Source organism: Halictus rubicundus, chromosome 4, assembly GCF_050948215.1.
Source record: "Halictus rubicundus isolate RS-2024b chromosome 4, iyHalRubi1_principal, whole genome shotgun sequence".
NCBI classification, from domain to species: domain Eukaryota; kingdom Metazoa; phylum Arthropoda; class Insecta; order Hymenoptera; family Halictidae; genus Halictus; species Halictus rubicundus.
Genome location: NC_135152.1, coordinates 7,236,615 through 7,259,770, shown reverse-complemented (window position 1 = coordinate 7,259,770; position 23,156 = coordinate 7,236,615). Strand labels below are relative to the sequence as shown.

General features: G+C 40.7%; 1 protein-coding gene across 3 annotated transcripts in view; it reads right to left on the bottom strand.

The window, feature by feature from the left end:
- LOC143353291 (very long chain fatty acid elongase AAEL008004) overlaps nt 1-17,046 on the bottom strand; it is a 52,324-nt gene extending 35,278 nt beyond the window's left edge. For 2 of the 3 annotated variants that reach the window (XM_076786490.1, XM_076786492.1), the window contains exon 1: nt 16,462-17,046. The gene's annotated coding sequence lies outside the window, so the exon portion shown is untranslated. The remainder of the gene's footprint in view (nt 1-16,461) is intronic. The other variant, XM_076786493.1, reaches the window with a different exon arrangement.
- Between the last annotated feature and the right edge of the window lie 6,110 nt (nt 17,047-23,156).

Below are 23,156 nucleotides of genomic sequence, written 5' to 3'. Positions count from 1 at the left end.
GTTACAACTTTGCAAGCAACAATCGTGCAATAGTAAACCTAGGCTCATTTCAAAGCTTTCAATGTAGTTGTACATTAATTTTACGAAAGCAGCTCTTAGGTTTCAAAAACATGTTATTGTACAAAATACATACAGAATGAATTTACTAAATTGTGTGTCTTTTTAGACCAACAAAAGAACAAACATCGCAATAAATTTACAAAATTATGTCTCTCTCTAGACCATCAACAAACTTGTGTGTTTGTTAGTTTTACAATCACGAACACACATCGGAATAAATTTACAAATTCACGCCTATCTTTAGACCAGCAACGTCGTTTATTTGTTTGTTCAAAGATCACGAAGAAACATCGGAATAAATTCCTTGAATTATGTCACCTCTTAGACAAACAAAAAAATGTCTGATAGTTCAAAGATCAGAAAGAAATATCGAGAAAAAATACCTGACATATAAATCCTTTTAGACCAACAAAAACAAATTCCGTTCAATGGTTTCACAATTACGAAACCGTTGCAATACATCATCCTAAATTATGTCTCTTCTTGGACCGAAAGAAAAAAAAATGTCTGATAGTTCAAAGATCGGGAAGAAGCATCGGTATAAAAGGTCTCTTTATGCAAGACGATTTCAGCTAGGTTAATTAGCAAGAATTCGTCCCGGAGTGATAGAATGTTGATTGAGAGAATAGGGAGGAGGGGGGGGGGGGGAAATGGCGACTAGGAAATGGAGGATTCGACATTGGAGACTGGTGACGTTCACTTGCGGAAATTTATGCAACTGCGAGAACTCGTTGCCCGGTCGCCTCTTCACTGCTAATACGTTTCGAGTGTTCGACAGCCTTTAATCGATGGGTGTTCGCAAGAGGCACGTGCGTCGCAGGCGAAGCTGAAGAGAGACCGGATGTGCCCGACGAAACGCGACGACCACGGGTGGTCTTTATACTGCGCGACGCGTCCGCGTGTCCATGTTCGAGTCAAGTTCAATGCGCGCTGCTCGTCGCACCGACCGTCCCTCGAGCGTAATTCGCAAATTCATTGAATTACTATGTTATAAAACGTGACACACTATTCTCGGACCTTGTGTCACCGTTGTGATGCTTCTACGAATCCGTCCGGATAAATTATGTCACCTTAAAATAGGAATTCTGGGCGCTGTTCGTGCTTCGTGGCGGAACTTGAGGAATTGGACAAGTGGAGCAAGGTATGCTTAACAATTACTATACTTGTGATGATACGAAGTTTCAAAAATTCGTGAATGTAGAGAATGTATCTGTGAACAGGTCTGATAAGTTTCATGAAGTAGCGTTAATTGGTTCTCCTGATAAAAATTCCCAAATATTGCCATCCTAATACACTTTCTCAGAAAAGTGATGAAATTGGAGAAGTACAGCGAGGTATGCTTTCGCATTTAATAATTAATATACTTGTTATGCTACGAAGCTGCGAAAATTTGTAAATCTAGAGAATATATGTGTGAACAGGTCTGATAAGTTTCATCAAGGTATGTTAATTGGTTCATCTGATAAAAATTCCGAAATATTGCTATACTAATGAACTCCGTCAGAAAATTGATGAAACTGGCAGAGGTATACTTCGGTGAATAATTACCATAATTTTGATGGTAACGGTCTACAAAAATTCATGAATGAAGGCTAGATATGTATGAACAAGTCTGCCAAGTTTCATCAAGATATGTTAATTGATTTGTCCCAAAAGAATTCCCAAATACTACTACTCTGACAGACTTCGTCAGATATGAAATTGAGAAGGCATACCTCTTTGGGTGAATAATTAATATAATTTTATGGATAGCCTTCTACAAAAATTGAAGAATGTAGTCTATACATGTACAAACAAACCTGCCAAGTTTGGTAAAAATCCATCCTTCAGTTTATTAAAGAAAAAATTCCCAAACTGTACTTTTAAAAGAAACCAATAAATCATGCAGAAACCGTTAAGGATTTCGCGTAGCTCGCGACACAACGAACATAACTACGTCGACTGCTATGAAGAGCTGCTATGATGGAAGAAGGCAGACGATAACACGTGGAATCGAGTACCAAGAGGACCATTGGCCAGCAAGGTGAACTCCTTGGCTCAAGGTTGCGGGCAAATTTCGAGACCGGCGGAGTTTCCTTGTTTAAGCAGAGTCGTTCGTCGTAAAGATCTTGCAAATTGATTTTTTCTGTCGACTATCGATCGTCCATCTTCTCAAGAATTCACTCTACTAATGATCAATTTACCGTGAAACCTTGTTCGAACCGTCTGCAAAGTGTCTACGTCTATGGACGATGATCTCACCGTCTCGAAACACAGCTGTTTACCGAAAATTTGATTATCGTTGCCCGGTCGACGATAGACTTCCTTATCGATTGCGATGACAATAAAAATCCTCCTTTTGGAACACTACGAATTTACCCTGAATAAAGGGAGAAGATCTTACCAAGAGACCCTTCTACTTTCGCACACTCTCCGAGAGTTTGTTATCCTAATTAACAACTTCCTACTCTTGTGTCTGCTTCATTAGCACCCTGGATGAAAGAGCTGGGCTACTTTGACACACCTTTATCTCGGCACCGCTCTGATAAAGAGATTTCGGAGTATTCACCCTGAATCGTTCAAAGTGAATTTCTTTTTTACATTTGTGGTTGATTTTTTTAGGCGAGAAACGTGGTGGCGACTGATAGAATTAATTTATTATGCAACAGAAGCTTTCAAATTGTAAGTTCTGAAAATTGGAAGCCTTCAAATTGCAAGCTTTAGAAATTGGACACCTCCAAAATTTCAAGCTGTAAAAATTGGAATGCTTAAAAATTGGAAGCTTTTAAATTGCAAACTGTAGAATTTGGAAGACTTCAGAATGCAAGCTTTAAAAATTGGACATCTTTACAATAGCAAGACTTAAAAATTGGGAGCCTTAAAAATTGGACACCTCCAAAATTTCAAGCTGTAAAAATTGGAAGCTTTTAAATAGCAAGCTGTAGAATTTGGAAGACTTCAGAATGCAAGCTTTAAAAATTGGGCATCTTTACAATAGCAAGACTTAAAAATTGGGAGCCTTAAAAATTGGACACCTCCAAAATTTCAAGCTGTAAAAATTGGAAGCTTTTAAATTGCAAGCTGTAGAATTTGGAAGACTTCAGAATGCAAGCTTTAAAAATTGGGCATCTTTACAATAGCAAGACTTAAAAATAGGGAGCCTTAAAAATTGGGAGCCTTAAAAATTGGACACCTCCAAAATTTCAAGCTGTAAAAATTGGAAGCTTTTAAATTGCAAGCTGTAGAATTTGGAAGACTTCAGAATGCAAGCTTTAAAAATTGGGCATCTTTACAATAGCAAGACTTAAAAATAGGGAGCCTTAAAAATTGGGAGCCTTAAAAATTTGACACCTCCAAAATTTCAAGCTGTAATAATTGGAAGCTTTTAAATTGCAAGCTGTAGAATTTGGAAGACTTCAGAATGCAAGCTTTAAAAATTGGGCATCTTTACAATAGCAAGACTTAAAAATAGGGAGCCTTAAAAATTGGGAGCCTCCAAATAGCAAGCTTTGAAACATTGGAAGCCTTCAAATTGCAAGCATTAAAGTTGCAAGCTTTCAATTTTAGAAATTGGGAATCTAAAAAATTGGGGGAGCCTTCAAATTGCAAGCTTTCTATAATTTCCAGCCACTTCCGTTACTCCAAATTGCAGGCCCACAAATCGTAATCTTTGGAACTGTAATTTCGAGTGTGGTTTACCTAGAAACAATAATGTATTTAGCGCATAATTGTGCGCTAAAGGATGTGACAATTGGACGAAAATTGCGCTAAGAGATGGAAGAGCAAAAGACCGAGTCTCGACAGTCCTTGAAATTGGTCAAATCCAATTATCATTACCTGTACTTGACACAATCGTTTTCTCGGTAGGTCTTTTACTCGTATCTCCACGTGCTGTTCCATTTGTCATACCTAAGCTCCAAATTTTATACATTCAAAAATAGAACAAACTTTGCAATCGGACTGGAATATAACACTTCAAAAAGATTTTAAAGAATTTTGAAAAACCAGCGGTGAATACCATTCTCGTTTTCTAAACGCACAAAATTTTGTGAACGGGACTGACATAATCGGACATAGGTAATTGGTGTAATTTTTGGCGTGCGGTAGGATAAATTTGCACCGTCCGTTTACGCAAAGTGTTGCACTCAAATTGATATTTAGGTCAGGCACGATAATGACTAGCGTCGCGGCACGGCTATATATATATGTATATACATATATATATTCTATTTCACAAGTGCAATAAAAACGCCGTAACTATCGAATATCGTTGGGTCACGATAATTTTTCCGTGGATTTCGCATTCGAGCGATCAACAGCTGTCGCGCACTTTCTAAATCCACGAAAATATTGTCCGCCTAGAGGCTTCGCCCATCTCGTAAACGCGATTTTACCGCTGGGAACACGTTTGTTGCCTTTCACTCTCGAAACCCGCGGAGAGCCATTAATATCGATGCGTCGCCGATTTAGACACAATGCAACCACAATCGGATTCATTCGGCATCGTTCCCACCTCGTTATGCATCTGTCGTTGCCGAAAACCGCGGTCAAAATTCGTTTCTATGGTCAATTAATACCTTATTCATCACTAGAGCAAGAATCTTACAAATTTTTTGCATGAATTGCAAAAAAGAATTGCATGGGCGATCAGAACACAATACAACCATAACTGGATTTGTTACGCGCCTTTCCCACCTCATTTTGCACCTGTCCATCGCCATCGGGCACAAAATTAATTTCTTTGGCCAATTAACGTGTTATTCTTCACTATGAATCTAACAAATTTACCGCATTGATTTGCAAAAAGGCGGAGCACTATATCTGCGAAACACGAAATATATTATATTATTTCATAAAAATAAATAGAGCATGTATTTGTTGAGTTCGTACACTTGCGAATTATCGCGTTCGCGTGTAATCAGCCACGAATTATGTCTGTGGCACCGTGGACCGGATAAAGTCACCGTTCGAGTAACGCACGTTAATGCATTTATGGATTGTTCTGCACGCATCTACATACCTAACCGATGCAAAGTCCGAGGCACGAAGTCTAACAAAACTTGTCAAAGAGAAGACGAAAAAATATCGGAGTTTCCTGGTAGTACTTTAAAATATGAAATTTTCCATTTTTAGTCGCACCTTCGGCTCTAAAAATAGTGGTCCGGTGTTTGTTTAAAAAAATTGTTAACGTGATCCGAGCACAAATTCCGAAGATTCTGACCGGAAGGACGAGACCGGTGAGGACGATGGAATTCTTTCGATAAACAAAAAATGAAACGAAATTTCGAAATCGAATGGTACTCAACAAATTTGTGATACAACTTTTTTATTTTATACTGCCAAATTCGGTAAACCTTCGCAATCTATTTTCGTCCCTTTTTCCAAGACTGTCGAAAATCGTTCAAAAGGGAGAGAAAAAAAAGTGTTTAAAAATAACTATTATTATTACTGGACTCCTTTATTTATTTATTTTATCGTCGAACGTGTGAAATACAGGAAAACCTATGTATTCAATAAAAATAGTATTTTCACTTATTTCTAGCACAGAGAATCAAATCGTAAAAAAATTGTTTCTAGCTTTAGGAAATCACTTGCAAAACCGTTTGATCGTTACTACTGATTTACCACTTGAACAATTTGATTCACAACGAACACTAACACGATCAAACGGATAGATAAAACGTAACAAGAGTAGTAGAAAGACACATAGCATAGAGAGAAAGAATAATAATGTTAAGTCACTCACTGCCAGTCGAACACTGCCTAAGCTTACAGAAAGAAAGAAACTATTAATAGGTTGTAAAACGGATCCTCGCGACTATGACTGGGAAAATGTGCACCGTGGTTTCCTTTTATAGAGGGATCGCAACGGTGATGGGTGGAAAAAGATAGTTGTAGACGATGAGCATTATGTAACTGATTAGCAAATATCTTGTGCATTCCTTTTCGCAACGAGAAGTAGTTTAAACAGTTTCAAAAACTTGGTTTACACTATCCAGTGTCGAAATATAACACAGTCCAGCAAGTACGTTGTAGCACTTCCGGGGTACGCGATTTCTTCTATGTCGAAAAAAATCACCGGATCGGTGGAAAAACTAGAACTTTCAACTTTCCCGCTTGGCCGTAAAAGATATTCAAATTTTTCTTACAGGAAACGATTCTACACGTTTTCCCCAACAAAATCACATTTTTAAAAATACCATTATGAACATATATTACTATTAAAAAAATTAAAAATCTGAAGCAAAAACCAACTATTCTAGGAAATAGAACAGGTCTTACGTTTTTAAAATCCTGCTTCAGAATTTCAATTTTCAAATAGAATTAAAAAGGCATCCGACAAGACCAATACGCTAACAGTGCTCCGGTTCATTAAAAAAATTATTTAAAAAGTTGTAAATGTTCGCAATGCTACGAAAGAAAATACCATTACATTCAGGAGAGTCTACAAAATCGTTTCCCATAAGGAATATCCCCATACATCCAACTGTTGGACCAGAAAAAATTCCCGAAATTGAAAATCAGGTAATATCTTCAAAATCTCTCAAGTTGAAAGGATCTACGGCGTAGTTCGAAGGATGGAGGACCAGGGAATCTTTCCAATCCTTCGAAAAAAATACCATTACATTCAGTAGAGTCTACAGAATCGTTTCCCACGAGAAATACTCCCGTAAATCTAACTGTTGGATCAGAAAAAATTCCCAAAGTTGAAAATCGGATAATTTCTCCAAAATCTCTCGCGTTCAACGGATCTATGGCCTAGATCGAAGGATGGCGGATCTAGCAGATGGGTCCAATTTTTCTCGTGGCCCCCCGAGCGTCAGTTGCCGTCAGAAAAATCGCTGATCGAGTTCTCGGTCCGAGTAAAAATCGACGCCCCATAAAACACCTTCGATCCCGGGGAAAGTGCATAGCTGCATAGAGTGCATAGCTGTGAGTTGCTATAACGCGTTAATGGTACCGCGTGGCGTGCACCGAAGGGGTTAGGAAGGGGCAACGAGAGAATCCTCTTACGCAACGGTCGCATTAAAGTCCTTTCTTAACGTCGATCAACGGTCGCGGAACAAACGTGCGAAATTATTGCAAAAGGTTGCCGGCCGCCGTGTACTCGAGAGAGTTTCTTGCACGGTGTGACACACAGAAACATATCGAATCGGCGCTAAGCTAATCGAATCTGAAATAGGAGAACAGTCGGAGAACTTGGGCTGGCTTTACGAGCGACCAGGTTTATGGCCCATTACAGTCGAACGGGTATTAAACGGTCTTTCATTGCTCTAACCGATGGTTCCGCCCGGGAAAAGCAGAAAATTATGTCGGCAGTGCTTCTGTAATAAATCGGGCGTCTTAGGGGGCAACTTCCCCTCTGTCGCTTCACGACTCCCACTCAGTGTCGCCAGATCAAGACTTGTTCCCCCACTACCACTATTTCCCCTTCTACCGCGCTATTCCCCAAGTTTCGGGAGAGACGGTAACTTTTTCCCCTCGATTCGTGCTCCCTCCCCTCATCCGCCGACACTGTTCCCACTGCGAGTGTACCGGGTTCCCCCACCACCAACTATTTCATGCTTTGCCTCGCGTCACTGCGAATATTCGCATGTGCATCCTCCACAGGAGTTTGGTGGGGGGACTCGGGAGTAGGGGAAGGAGTCGTCTGTGACTCGCGAGCCGCAAGTTGCCCAGGCTATATAGGGTAAGGGACCCAATTACTCTGGAAATACCAACTACCGTGCCTATATCAATTCTACTTATTCTTAAATCATAATGAATACTAAAAACAGAGACGTTATATGAAAATTTTAAAGAAAAAATTTAATACAATTGGTACCCCCCACAGTAGTTGGGTGTCCCTTACCCTAGTGAAGACAAAAATGAGATTGCGAAGCTCGAACAGCGTTTATGGTATTTTATTAATATTCAGTTCGAGACGCAATTCCCAAGAGACACGTTCGCTTTATTGCAAAGCCGACAGAATTCGCAAAATTGCGACGAACTATCCTGGTTGCAAATTTAAAATTCCAGGGACGGTGCGTCGGCCCATAAAATCTTGGCGCATCGATCATGACAGTGTGAGCTGCTTGATAATATCTAACGATGAAATCTGAATGAAATCACTCAACGCGAATCGTTCGATGAATTCGTTTCGGAGTTTCCTCTTTTCAATTTCGAAGCGTCTGGCATTGAGCGCAACAAGTTACCGTTGACGAAAATAAAGGAGGGGCGTGCCCGGTGTATCGCGAGATACCGCCATGTAAGTGGATAGCGTACGCATGACGGTACTATGTAAACAACGGGGAAACAGGGGGGAGGGGGAGGAATAATTCGTCTCTGTCCGATGGAATTAATTACGATCGTCTGAAGTAGACTACACAGGGGCGAACACAAGAGCGCAGACTATCGTCCGACGCTTGCTATCGCGGGCGAAAGGGGTCAATAATGTCGTCGCCGACGCTCATCGCCGTGCTCAATGGGGAGTTAATTGTTCGACATAACGAGGCGAATTAGAAGAAAGCGGGATTTTCTTCTCGGATGGCATTCTTCGGTCCTGGTATCTTTTCGCAACCAGTCGACGACTAACTTTTTATCATCGTTTTGTCATAATATTTTTCACGATCGAAACTTCGTCTAACGACCGGTTTACGGCGACACTGCAACCTACTTTGGATTTTATGCATTTCCGGACAAAACGGGTAGGTGCGATTCGATGGAGCACGAGGATCGAAAGAATTTAAAAGCATAATTTGGTGTTGTTTTCAAGTTTTCGAAATTATTAAAAAAGAAAAGAAATTTCTGCTCGGTGACAGTTCCTTATTGTTAATTTTGACAATTTTTAGTTCGATAAAGCAGCGTAAGTATAAGAGAAATATAAATCTGTGATGTTGAAAATTTGTAGCGCTTTTGAGTTTAAATTCAAAGATAAAATTAAGATTATTCATAGGTTTGTTCAATCACACAAGTTACCTGAAAAATGGCGAAAGGTAATAGAGCAAAATGGAAAATATGTTATTGAATAAATGTATTACTGAATGTCATCTTTGAATTTTAATTTAAAAACGCTACGAACTTTCCAAGCCAATAAAAAGTCCCGAATAAATAAGAAGGCTCTGAGAAATGAAAAGGAGGTCGAAATATTGAACAGAACAGAGGGCTTCGTTAATCGAGACTTGGGTCCAGCGCAGAAGGTAAGGTTCCTCTTTAACCTCTATTGATCAAAAGTACTCGAGCGCGTGGTCGTCGTATCTCAAAAACCGAATCGATAATATTTGAACGTCGAAACCAGGTCAACGAGCCCGAGGGAGCCCGAACTTCTCGCCGCCATTTTCCAACGGAGCGCTATCGACGCTACGCGCGAGGCGGGAACTTCGAAAATGCCACGTGAAACGAGAAAGAAGGAGAGAATAAAGAGAGAGAGAGAAAACGAGAAACTAGTTTCGGTCTTTTGCCAGAAAATTCGTCGAGTGTCGCAACCTCCCTCTCACGTAATCGCCGAGCCGTGCAAACCTAATCGCGTTTCTCGACCGCGGGAATGAATTTCGCCGACGAATTTCGGCGGTGTCGGTTCAACGACCATAATCCACGTTGTTTACTGCTAATATATTTCACGCCGGATCGTCGGTGCGCGGGTCACAGAGCTGTTCCAGCTTAGCTCCGGGCGATAGTGTCCTCGTTTGGGTATCGATCACGGTTTTAGAGACCTCCTAGACTTAGCCTTCAGCTGCTCGGTCGGGGTTTTTTTCTGCGACAGCTTGGACGCGGCATTTTTTTTTTTGACAATTTATCTCAACATTGCGATAGCATTTTTCAGCACGTAAAAATGTAAATGCTACGAAGACTTTCCCTCACAACCATTTGAACTCGAAAACCAAAGGTTTCTTCCGACCTAGAATATTTCCATTCTATATAATTTCTTTTCACTTGCAATTTAATCATACCTAAACGTCTAGTGATTTAATAGATAGAAACAAACTTTAGTAACGCAAAAAATAATTTGAAAGAGCAAATAAACATATTTAAGGTATGTTCAATCAAAATGTGGTGGCAAACAAATTCTCGTAAATAAAAAATGCGAACGAACCCTAAAGAAAAACAATTTTTACCGTACTACGATCACTTTTATTGGTTACAATGGTGTTTGTTTTCCTGAAATGCTTGTTTAATATTCGTACATTTCGTGTCCCAAATGGATCACAAACAAAACTGCGACCACTGTTGTCCCTAACGGTACAACAAACGGCCGAGTCAGATATCTCCCAATAGTATGTTTTGCCCGCGCGCAGTATACATATACAGGGTCGGGAACCAAACAAGCAAATCAAAAATATTTTCGAACGGATGGCCTAGACCGATACGACCGAGCGAATTAGAAATTCAGCGCAGGCTACAACGAAACTGCTGAAAAAACTTCCGCCGTGTTCCCGAAGGCTGTTTCGCAGCGGTCCGTGAGGTCTCTCTCTCTCTCTCTCTCTCTCTCTCTCTCTCTCTCTCTCTCTCTCTCTCTCTCTCTCTCATGGCGTTTGTTAGATTTGTTGTTCGTCTCATTCTACGCACGACGAGCGCGGATACATGCATTATTAACGATGCAGCATGAATATGCGCGGGAGATTAGTCGCGACGTCGATTCAATTACGCTCGCGGCCGATGCACAACCGAGAAAAACATAATCGCCGTGCGATAATTGCTGCTCGAGAAGGGGAATGGCGAATTTTGTCAATTTATAACAACAACGAGCGGACGAAATACAAAACTGTAAGGTAGTAGGAGAAAATGTTTCGCACGAATGACTTGGGACAGTTTTATTTTGCGTGAAGACCCGCGGTCCAGTGATCAGTGCCGTTAACTTCCGGTTGCAACATGGCATCGACCAATACCGTAACAAGAACGTTTAAAATGGAACAAATTTCAAAAACAAAGAAACTAGTTTTTCTGGTGTCTCCGAGATGATGAAAACATAAACGTACAGGGTGTCCCAAAAATATTGGACTTCTATGAAAAGGGTGATTCCCGAGGTGATTTCAAGTGACTTTTTCCTTTGCGAAAATCTTCTCCGCGGCTTCATTGAGGAGTTATTAACGAAAAACACCGGCCAATCGGAGCGCGGCTATGGCAAGCGGATTGCGACCGGTCGTGCTCGGCGCGGCGTTGGCATTGGCCGAGCCGAAATCGGTCCGCTGTAGCCATGCTATGATTGGTCTGCGTTTTTCGTTAATAACTCGTCAACAAAGCAGCGTAGAACATTTTCGCAAAGGAAAAAGTTACTTCAAATGACCTTAGAATTCGCCATATTCAAGTACAACATTTTTCGGATACCCTGTATAATTGCAACACGTAGGAATTATTATAATCGTAGAGACTGTTTCTGTTACAACAATTTGCATATGCTTGTTGGCTTTATTAAGCTAATCCACCGTAGTACGTTTCTCTTAATTTGGCAATAAAAGTCTGACATTTTATTCGCTGTTGAGTAGATGAATTATGGACAGGGACGTGACATGGCTTCCAGCGAATAAATTATGCAAGTCAACGTAATTTTTTCGTGTCGAACGTTATCCTAACTGTTTATTGGACGAGTCGAGTGGCTGACACGTACCTTTCGTCGAAGATAACGAGTAATAATCGCCGATAAGAGCCTTCGGTCTTTGCGAGTGGTCACTTTCGTGTTACCACACAGCGATATCGTCGATTATTATTATCATTGTTATGAGTGTGACGTATCCGGCTACCGTGCCAGTCAGGAATCACGGTGACATTAAGTGACTATCAACAAAGCAGAGAAATGCAATTCGAAGAAAAAATAAAATTAAAAACAACACTATCAACCTACTACCTTCCTATTCATTCGACATTATTATTCTACTGTCACGCACCAGTCCCGACAACCCGAAACATTAAAAAAAAATCAATTTTATTTCAATAAATGTGTGACGATCGAAAAGCAAATAAATAAAAATAATTCTAGCCACCAGAATTATCAATTCGACATTTCAAAACTGAAATTTTACTTTAAAATAACGCTCGTAAAATTCGAGAAAAAAACACAATAATTTGCGACAATTAATCTACGGTTAAAATTCCCGCTAAATTGCGCAGCCACGATTTGCACTTTGTTCCGGCGAACAAAAAAGTGTTCCGAAGCGTGAATTCCAGTGAAATAAAAAATAGGCAAACTTTGAAAAAACGAACAAATATGTACGGTTTGAGTTCGAAAGAAGAAAGACCGGTAAATCCCCTCGGATGGTCGGAGCTAATCTGCATAGAACGTGGCAACTATAGCAGACCACCTGATAAGCGAGTAAATATTTTTGAACGGTAATGTACACACGCGTTTTATCATCGAGGATGTATTCGCATACGAACGACAGAGATTTTGCGAAACGTGCAATCACGGGATGACAAATCTCTCTCTCTCTCTCTCTCTCTCTCTCTCGTCAACGGCGCGTCCGCGGAATTCGAAAACGTTTTCGGGTATGCTAATCGGCTCGCGAGAGAGCCTTGACATTTTATGATCCTCGCGAAATCTCGTTTTGCGGAAGTCCGGGGGCCCTATGGGATCGTATTCGGGCCCGCGCGAAGGACGCTCGGGATCGAGGGTCGAATTGACAATTAATCACAGATGGAGAGCTCACTCGAAAATCTCCATAGACCCTAATCGAGCCTGTCTACTCTTACATTTTTCTAAACCTTCAGTCCGGGGTCCTCGGTTTGTAAATTTATTGAGGACACTGTGTTTTTGCAATGTCACGTTTTATCGGTGTATTTACGGTTTTTTTTTTTTGGTGGTGGGGAGACATTTTTATCAAGCTTCGTCTTGTAGCTTTCAGTTCTTTCCAGATTTTTGGGAAGTCGTTTTTCGAAACACCTGCAGTGTCATGGTTTTGTTGGCTAGATTTTTATTTACGAAGTTCTGGGGACCTTCGTCCGATTGTTTTATGGACTAGATTTTGTGAAAGAATTTTTGTAGTTGTTTTTGGAGACTTTCAATTTTATTTTGATTTTTTGGAACACATTTTCAGGAGCCTTTGTCCGTTTCATTGTCTCGGTTTTTATTTATGAATTTTTGGAGACCTTTGCCAGGCTGTTTTATTGACTAGATTTCTATGAAAGAATTTTTGGAGACTTTCAATTTTATTTTGATTTTTTGGAACACATTTTCAGGAGCCTTTGTCCGTTTCATTGTCTCGGTTTTTATTTATGAATTTTTGGAGACCTTTGCCAGGCTGTTTTATTGACTAGATTTCTATGAAAGAATTTTTGGAGACTTTCAATTTTATTTTGATTTTTTGGAAGACACTATCCGGGGCCTTTGTCCGACTCTTTTATTGACTAGATTTTTATGATAGCATTTTTGCAGACATTTTTGGAGACTCAATTTTATTTTGATTTTTTGGAAGGCAATTTCTGAGGACTTTGTCCGCTTGTTCTATTCACTAGATTTTTATGAAAGAATTTTCGTAGACATTTTTGGAGACTCATTTTCATTTTGATTTTTTGGAAGACATTTTCTGGGGCCTTCGTCCGACCATTTCCCAACTCTTCGTCAAATTATAATACTTTCCAGAGCTTCCTCGGTTTTCATTTTTCAAATCCGTCTTCCAAGAGAATTTTCTAGAGGCTTGTTAGGCCCGAACAGATCTAGCTAATGACTTCAATTAACTGCTATAAGCTAATGATTTGTATAAATCGTTCGATACCGCTGACTCGGAAGAAACAGGAAGTTTGTCCAGCAAATGAAACAAATAAACTAATCCTGTTCAGCCATTGTTGTCAGAGAACTGTGAATTGAAACAGACAAGTATAATCTAATAATTAGAGACTACTATGAGAAGATGATCGTTGAAGTTCCCGCAGATGTTAAAAATTCATCGTTGAGACAGACATTCAACATTTGATTTCCAATTTCGATAATGTTACTATTATTATTACCATCAGCTGTTTCTATTTCTAAGCATTATTAATTGCAGTTTCGATAGTGTTTCGAGTATAGTTCGATTCATTTAGGGTCGTATCGCAAGGATAACTATAGTCATAAGCGTCTCTAAAATTTTATTCCAATCTATATAAAAAGGATATTTTTTTTTAAACGTTAAGCAAAGAAATTCGACTTTTAGATACAGCAACATGATCGGAACTAAATTTCGTGCAAACGCAGATGGACCTTTCAGAAAAAAAGTTAATAAAAAAATAAAAAACGGTCATTTTTAACTAGTTTCCTAAATCAATTCTCACAAATGTTCAGATTTCTGCAACATCCATCGCTAACCTCAACGACCCTAAATTCTCAGTTGATCTCTCAAGTTCTTCATTCGACCCGATCATTCACCAGGACGACACGATACAGAAACGAGGAGAATCCATTAACAGAGGGTTCATACTATTCCCGTACTCCATCACGAGGTCCGAGAGTCGTTCATTTCGAAAAAGAAAAAAGAAGACGAACGATGCAAATCGACTTGGCCGAAAATAGTCGGGTTCTCGAAACGGTCGGCGTTCCTTGTACGGGGAGACCCAGCCGCCGTGCCTACACATTGTTTTCCCGATGCTGCGTGAATATAAAACACCGAGCGACAACGGAGCCGTAGTCGCGAACCGTTTCCCTGAATCAAGAGAAAAAGAGTGAAAAGAGAGAAACGGGTGCTTGTGGATATACGAATCGAATCGAAAGGTTCGGGGACGAGTGTGTACCGGAAACTGTGTCGACGACAGAGAAGAAGACGTTAAAAACACGGCACCGGTACGAGCCGGTGGTACGTGAACCGAACCTAAATCGGCTGATCTAGGGGGCCTCACAGGTGATTCACAGAGGGGCCCGCCCTCGAAGCTACCGAAAAACCGACTTTTACTCGGGTTTGGGTCACCTGGACGACTCCCTTGCGTTCGCTAGACAATTATCGATCTATTTTATTCATTCGTTTATTCCCTTTTGTTCGTTTACGAGGACAGTTTATTACAGAATGCTAGGCTAGGTCCCGATCAACCCTCCCCACATCCTATGCCGGGGTCATTCGTGACACGTCGCAGTGGGGATAAGCTTGATATCGATATGTACAATTTGATTCCAATATGAGACGACGCTCTTCGTTTCGAAATTAGAAAATCGATATCCCCTGTATTCTTCGTCTTCACCCGAAATAAGACGAAAGCCGGTCCCCAGTCTTCGCCTCATATCGAAAGAAAACTGTAGCGGGTCGAAAATGACTCCGGCATAGGCCTAGGATTCGTAGGAGTCCGAGGGTTAATCCAGTTGTTAACCCACGGATCATTCAAACTAGACAGCGGATTTTTATGCAAAATCAAAACTGTTCTCGACAATGTGCACAGACGCTGCACAGCAATTTATTTCTCTTTTGCGTAGCAATTTATTGCCGTAATTTTTTGCTACGCATAAAATCCGCAGTCTACTTATGATTCATGATGGTTCAGGAGCACTGTTTTATTTATCAATTTTTTCGAAGATATTTCTTAAAGTGCAACACGTTGACACAGGTCAATCCTTCTGTCAGTTCCGATGCAGTTCATTCAATTAATTCGCTAATCGAATGGGGTAGCTTAGTATCGCCAAACACACTCGAAAACCAACAATCAAATACACCCTGGCATCAACAAAAAGACGTTCATCGATTTATTAAAAACCAAATGATTTCAGATTTTTTCTTCGACAATTCGCGGAATTATAGAAATTTTATATTTCTTCTCTTTTCTTTTTATATTTCTTTTTAATTTTGTATTTTATCTTTTTTTCTATTTTTTTATAAAATAGTACAAAAGATTAGACATTATGATAAAAGGGACATAAAAGGGATTTAAAGCATAATGAATACTAAAAAAGAGATATTAAATTTTTCTCATTGGTTAATATAATATCTCTTTTTAATGTTATAAGCTAATGTTTACATTAGCCTAATCTTGGGCTCGGTGGTCCTAGCGTTAAATAATAGCGAGAATTCGCCTAGTTTTATCGAAGTAACGAGATTGCGAGCGTCACACGTGACGGTGGCAGCGAACCCGTTAAAAAACTTCCAAAAGAAATACAACTCAAAGGTCATCTTCCCGCGGCATCTACAGAAAGACATAAATAAACGCCCTTAAACCGGGAAAATCAATGAGAGCGCGATCGTCTCTCCGGTTTCATTGAGATTGAGAGTACCCATGGAGGAAGAGATCGAAGTGGAGAGAGAAAGAGAGAGGGAGAGAGACAGAGGGAGAGAGACAGAGAGAGAGAGAGAGAGAGAGAGAGAGAGAGAGAGAGAGAGAGAGAGAGAGAGAGAGAGAGAGAGAGAGAGAAGAGATACACGCGAGAGTAGTCGAGGCGTGCACACGGTTCTCGTTTCCGCGTGACGGTCGTCTAGTTACGTCAGTAGTGGAAACAAAGTCTGCGGTGTTTCTAATCGGGAGTCCGCGGTCGACGAACAAGCTACTTTCTTCACTTACCGAAGAGCGTTCGCCGTCCAGGAGCAGCCCGGAGATCTCTCCCACGTAATCGGCTCCGAAATCGTACACACACTCCTTGGCTCACCTCGATCTAGCAATCACTGACGGATCCGGGAGCCCCTCAGCGATCCAGGACCTCTGATCGGCAGTTCTTCCGGAAATCGTCCACGGGAATCTCGAGATTCCTCCAAAAAAAAAAGAAAAAGAAATTCCTCCAGAAACTCGTCGAGAGTTGACGATGGCACGACGGCGGTTGTCCGTTCGCGACTGATCTATCGATCACCGGATCGATCTGCCCCGGCTTCCAGTAGTTGGTTGTCGCCGATGTCACTGGATCGGGGAAAAAGATCTTCGAAGAGAGAGAGAGAGTGTACTCGAAGAACGAGTACGTGTTGGTGGACGTTGGAGAACGACCTTTGCTGTTGACAGATCGGGTTTGTCGAGGTGTTGATGTTAGTGTTTACGGGTGGCCGGTGCACCGATATATCTCTTGATACGTCGATTTGCGATTCCGTTGAATCGTATTAACGAACGAACACGCTACCGTCGTGCCGAGTCGCGGACTGACAGCGCTTTGCCCGGTGGATTGCTTTTAACCGAGCCGCCATATTGGTACCGCATCCCTCCTACCTTGTGGAACACGCCGCGATCCTTCGTGCTCGTGGCGGACGTCGACAAGGGACCATGCGCGCGCGTACACAACCGTGAGGCACACAGCAAATATCTCGTGCACACATCTATACCCGATTCCGATTCTGCACGCTCGAAAGGTGGGGAAAAAAAAAATCAGCTGCGCGGATCGGTTCTCGTATTGTCTACGTGCACCAGCGGATTTGAATATCATTCCCGAGTGCTCCGAGCTACGTTTTTTCTGGCGATGTCACTGGTCGTGACTACGTCACGGACCCGAGGGTAATTCTGGAAATTTCCGGGAGACAGCCCGAGATTTCCTCTTAAATTTATAACAATTCATATTTTTCTGCGGGCCAGTCAATGTGATATTGTTGCTGGAGCTCCGAGCGACGTATTTCTGATCGTTGAAGACTGTTCTACGTCAGGATTCGGAGCTGCACGAGGGAAATTGAGGGAATTTGAGAAAGAACTCGATATTACCTGGGAAGCTTATTTAAAAATTTATTTAATATTTTCCTGCGGGTTAGTCAATGTGATATTGTTGTTAAAGCTCTGACCGAGGTTTTTGTGATTGTTGAAGACTGTTCTACGTCAGGGTTCTGAGTTGCTGCGCGAGGGAAATTGAGGGAATTTGAGAAAGAACTCGATATTACCTGGGAAGCTTATTTAAAAATTTATTTAATATTTTCCTGCGGGTTAGTCAATGTGATATTGTTGTTAAAGCTCTGACCGAGGTTTTTGTGATTGTTGAAGACTGTTCTACGTCAGGGTTCTGAGTTGCTGCGCGAGGGAAATTGAGGGAATTTGAGAAAGAACTCGATATTACCTGGGAAGCTTATTTAAAAATTTATTTAATATTTTACTGCGGGTTAGTCAATGTGATATTGTTGTTAAAGCTCTGACCGAGGTTTTTGTGATTGTTGAAGACTGTTCTATGTCACGGTTCTGAGTTGCTGCACGAGGGAAATTGAGGGAATTTGAGAAAGAACTCGAGATTACCTGGGAAGCTTATTTAAAAATTTATTTAATATTTTCCTGCGGGTTAGTCAGTGTGATATTGTTGTTAAAGCTCTGACCGAGGTTTTTGTGATTGTTGAAGACTGTTCTACGTCAGGGTTCTGAGTTGCTGCGCGAGGGAAATTGAGGGAATTTGAGAAAGAACTCGATATTACCTGGGAAGCTTATTTAAAAATTTATTTAATATTTTACTGCGGGTTAGTCAATGTGATATTGTTGTTAAAGCTCTGACCGAGGTTTTTGTGATTGTTGAAGACTGTTCTATGTCACGGTTCTGAGTTGCTGCACGAGGGAAATTGAGGGAATTTGAGAAAGAACTCGAGATTACCTGGGAAGCTTATTTAAAAATTTATTTAATATTTTCCTGCGGGTTAGTCAATGTGATATTGTTGTTAAAGCTCTGACCGAGGTTTTTGTGATTGTTGAAGACTGTTCTATGTCACGGTTCTGAGTTGCTGCGCGAGGGAAATTGAGGGAATTTGAGAAAGAACTCGATATTACCTGGGAAGCTTATTTAAAAATTTATTTAATATTTTCCTGCGGGTTAGTCAATGTGATATTGTTGTTAAAGCTCTGACCGAGGTTTTTGTGATTGTTGAAGACTGTTCTATGTCACGGTTCTGAGTTGCTGCACGAGGGAAATTGAGGGAATTTGAGAAAGAACTCGATATTACCTGGGAAGCTTATTTAAAAATTTAATTAATATTTTTCTGTGGGACAGCGGAGTGGGGGAGGTTGGTGCCAATTTCAATAATGTTTGAGAGCTTCCGAGTTAGGTTTCCGTGGTAACGTCAGTGTCGAAAACTGCTTTTATACAGTTACTTTTCACATTTTTGGGTCGGATCAACTGAGGAAACTTGAGGGAATTTCCTCGAGTTTTTTGCTTTGTTTCTTTTGGAGCGTCGTTTCTTCTGATGACGCAAATGTGAATGCTCTCCATACTATTGTCTCGTTGTTAAATTATGTATAGACGGAAATTATGATAGCTTCGGGCAGGGAGCGTCTTGTACTTACAAGAAAAATTATACATATTTATGTGTCGCAACTACGTATTCTTTTTTATTTATTGCCCATGAATCATGAACCATGCACTACGAACCATGCGCTGGCAAATAAGCATAAACGGAAATTTTTATCGTGTCAAAGTAACAATTATCCTTGCATAACCACTGGCATCTTTCTCTGTTGTCGCCTGGCGTTACATAAATTGTTTTTACCGTTATAATTTTGTAAAAAATGATCGTACGACGATAATACCAAGCTCATTTTAAGGCGCGAAGCCTCTACTTTCGCACACCGTCGTTCATTTTTTTCTATAATTCTTTTACACTTTGTAGCAGCCAAGAATCCAAAGACACGCGTTCTCTCGACAATGTTACAAATTGAATCGTCCGTGAGAACGTTGAAACATTTTTTTCGGGGCTGAATCGATCATGGGTTTGAAGATAGGACCCTCCTCGTTCCAACGAACCCCTTAAACTGCTTGCTTGTTTCGTGGAACAGACACGGAGGATGAAAAACAACGAAATTTCTGAAATAAAGTGAAGCCTCCAAGGTTGACTGCTGTCTAAGCCAACTGATCTCGATAGCTTCGGCACACACCTCGGCAGGTGCACTAATGGGGCGGCATATCGGCTTGTCTATATGAGTTTTTTCTACTTGGAATGTCTATTCACTGCGACTCGGTTATAAATACGTTCGGGTGCACTCCCGGTCGCGACAGTTTACGTTTACTCGGGCGACATTTTACCGAGTCACTCCGTGTTCTTACAATTCCAAATTTTTTTCTTGGCCTGTGGATATTTTCGTTCCTTTTTACCCGCCGCATTATAAATTAGAGACACCAATTTCTCACGAATCTCGGAGCGCAAAGATTCGAAACGCGACACCATTAAAATGGACGTCGCTCGGTTTCACGAAATCGAAATGGCACGCCGACGTTTAACTTTCAAAATTTTTGTCATTTTCTTTTTTACTGCTTATCCATACTAGACACATGACTGCACTAAGTCGATCAGTAAAGCTATACGCCGTGAACAATGTGCACGAGTGACACTCGGTGGTTTTTTTCAGTTAACGCTTACATAATTTCTCTTGCAATTAGCTTGCAATTCCATTTGACTCGGTTGTTAACGGCAAAGGAACATTCACAACGAAACGCATTAATTCCGCTTATCTCCATTTGCTAATTGACCGGCGTTCTTTTCGAGGTTCTACATTGCATTTCAACAAGTGTACACGTTTCACTATATTTCGATCGCATGCACTTCGTTCCCAGCTAAGTCGTTTTATTGATTTCATTCAATTATCTCGTTCAGGAGCCGCATAAACCTACTATACTCTGGATGGAGAATACTCTACCAAGCAAATCAAACGTGCATCACTATAATTAGTTGCACATTCCGCACGGGAAATATTTTCTTCGACGAATATAGATCAGTGCGGCGATGAAACTCAGAAAAGTGTGGGGCTCACACCATTTTTTTAAACGAGAGAAAGGGGTCACCGGAAAAATACAATTAGTGGGTGCGAAGATATAGACATTGCTCTTTAAAATGAGCCTAGGTGGACCACCGTACGATTTTTTTTTCACAAAGTTAGGGTAGTTTGAAGGTTCGCAATTTTCAAGTCTGGAAAATCTCTCAATTTTTTAACGGGGTCAGCCCATTAGCAAAAATAACAATGTTTCTGGAGATTTTCAAAAAGTTGCAATCAAGAGGTATGGGAATAGAAACATTGCTTTTTAAGATGAGCCTAGGTGAACCACCGTACGATTTTTTTTTCACAAAGTTAGGGTAGTTCATAGGTTCGCAATTTTCAAGTCAGAAAAATCTCTCGATTTTTTAACGGGGTTGCGTATTCATAAAAAATATGTTTTCAGGGTTTTTCGAGAAAGCACAATTAAGGGGTGTGAAGGTAGAGGCTTTGCCCTTCAAAATGAGCCGGGTCACGGTTGTTTGGATTCACTATCGTTGCCGCCAATGGTGGCAACACAAAGAGCAAGCCCAGGGACACCAAACTACAATGACGGTCGTCGACCCAAGGTCCCATTCGCCACGGAAAATTTCATTTCCTCGAGGTATCCAGATACATGCCGCCGAGGGCATTCATATTAAACGGAAGATCGTTGATCCTCCGGAGTCTGGCCGAGTCAAGGTGAGACGGGATGTTGCCATGATTGCGGTTGGAGCCGCACGTGAACCTGGAAACGTATAACGCGCGTCCCCCGATTCCGCCCTATTACGCAATCCTACTTAATTACAATGGGATAACAGCATTTCATCGAAAATCACGGTTCAAAGTGCAATCTCGAAGGTTCCTAACAGTTTTTGGCAAATTCATACTACCGCTTCCTCGATATTTTCAATCGGACGATGAAAACAAACGCTAATGAGTCAACTTCAAACGACTCCGTAGACCCCAACAGATTTTTTCAGGGCTTTCTCCAAAATGGTCTTATAGAGGCAATCTTCCCCTTTACAACCACGTTTAAAAAATTAAGCTGCGATTTTTTTCACCGTTTTATCGTAAGCTGATCGAATAAGTGTCACGTCAGAGTATCTAAAATTGTGTTTGTGAGTTTGAAATTTTTTACAGCAAAATGCATTACGGGGTGTCAACGTAGAAACTTCACTCCTTAAAATGAGGCTAGGCAGACCATCGCACGATTTTTCTTTTTTAACGAGGTGACAGCATTTCAAAGATCTAGAATTTATACATTTGAACGGTACCCTTGCATTATTCGTGCAGTAACTAACATATTAATAAATAAAAATCAATGTTTCAGAAGGTTTTCGAAAAAAGCGCAGTTAGGGGATATGAGAGTAGAAACATTGTCCTTTAAAATGCGCCTGGGTGGACCATGGTCCGATTTTTCTTCACGAGGTGACAGCATTTCAAACGTCCTCAATGATTCGGTCAAAAAATCTATCGACTACTTATTGGTGTTTTTGAACGCAGCTTAACTTGTTGTTAAAGAGGTCCACTCAACGTTTAAACACACAGAAATAATTGCTCGCGACAGACGGCAGCTAGAAAAAAATATTGATGTTTTGAAAACGTTGCGAACGCTGCGTCCGCGAACCGTGCTCGTTCATAATCGACGACCATGAGCGCTCTACCCACGCGTTCATCGATCGATCTCGCGAAGAAAACACTTGTTGGATGTTGGACCAATCGCACGTTGCCATTGAGAGTCGGCGGATCGTTTTCATCGTTGTTTCCCACGGCGCACAGTGACAGATAAGTATAAAAAATGAGACAAAAATCTTAGAAAAAAGAACTATATTACTTATAGTATTATTTAAGGAATAGTTTATAAAAACAGTCTTCCGGTGTTTCGAAAACGTCTTGGTGCCACGTTCGAGAATACGTAATCGAAACAACAGGTTTCCAGTAAAACATTTCAATTGTAACCTCTACATTGCTTCTCAAGGTCGAACAGATTCTACGTCGTAGAGCTTTCGTCGGAAACATATTTTGGTATCGTATACAATTTTCGAGTAATAGAATTTCTTTCATCTATGCGGCGTGTAACCTCGAGACATCTCGATATATAAAAAATAGCGGAGCTGGTAATTGCCGATCGTTTCATAGCGAGTAACATGCAACGATTATCAAACGACCCGATAAAAAATGACGATGGTGGTGATTACCACGGGAAAAACTCTCGAAAAAATTTGAATTCATTACGTGTTGAACGTGGAAAAATAATGTCGATCGTTTCCTTACATAAGCGGTGACGATAATCCGTCCCTGCCATCGGAAATTTACCCTTCGTGCGTCTTGTTTTAATTTCATAGTTAACTTTTCGCACTCGAAACTATTTTGCATCGAGTCCGCTACGTTTATTCTGATTTAGAATGTATTTACATTCGAAATTTTTGATTAATCCTTCGACACTTGAATTGGTAACAACGCATTCGCAATCAACCGTTTCCTGCAAGTCACCGCTAAAAATTGCTATACTATAATTCATAACGATTTCTATTTTTCGTGTTTAATAAATTGAAAAAAGGTTGTATGTAACAAAAATGAGTCGATAT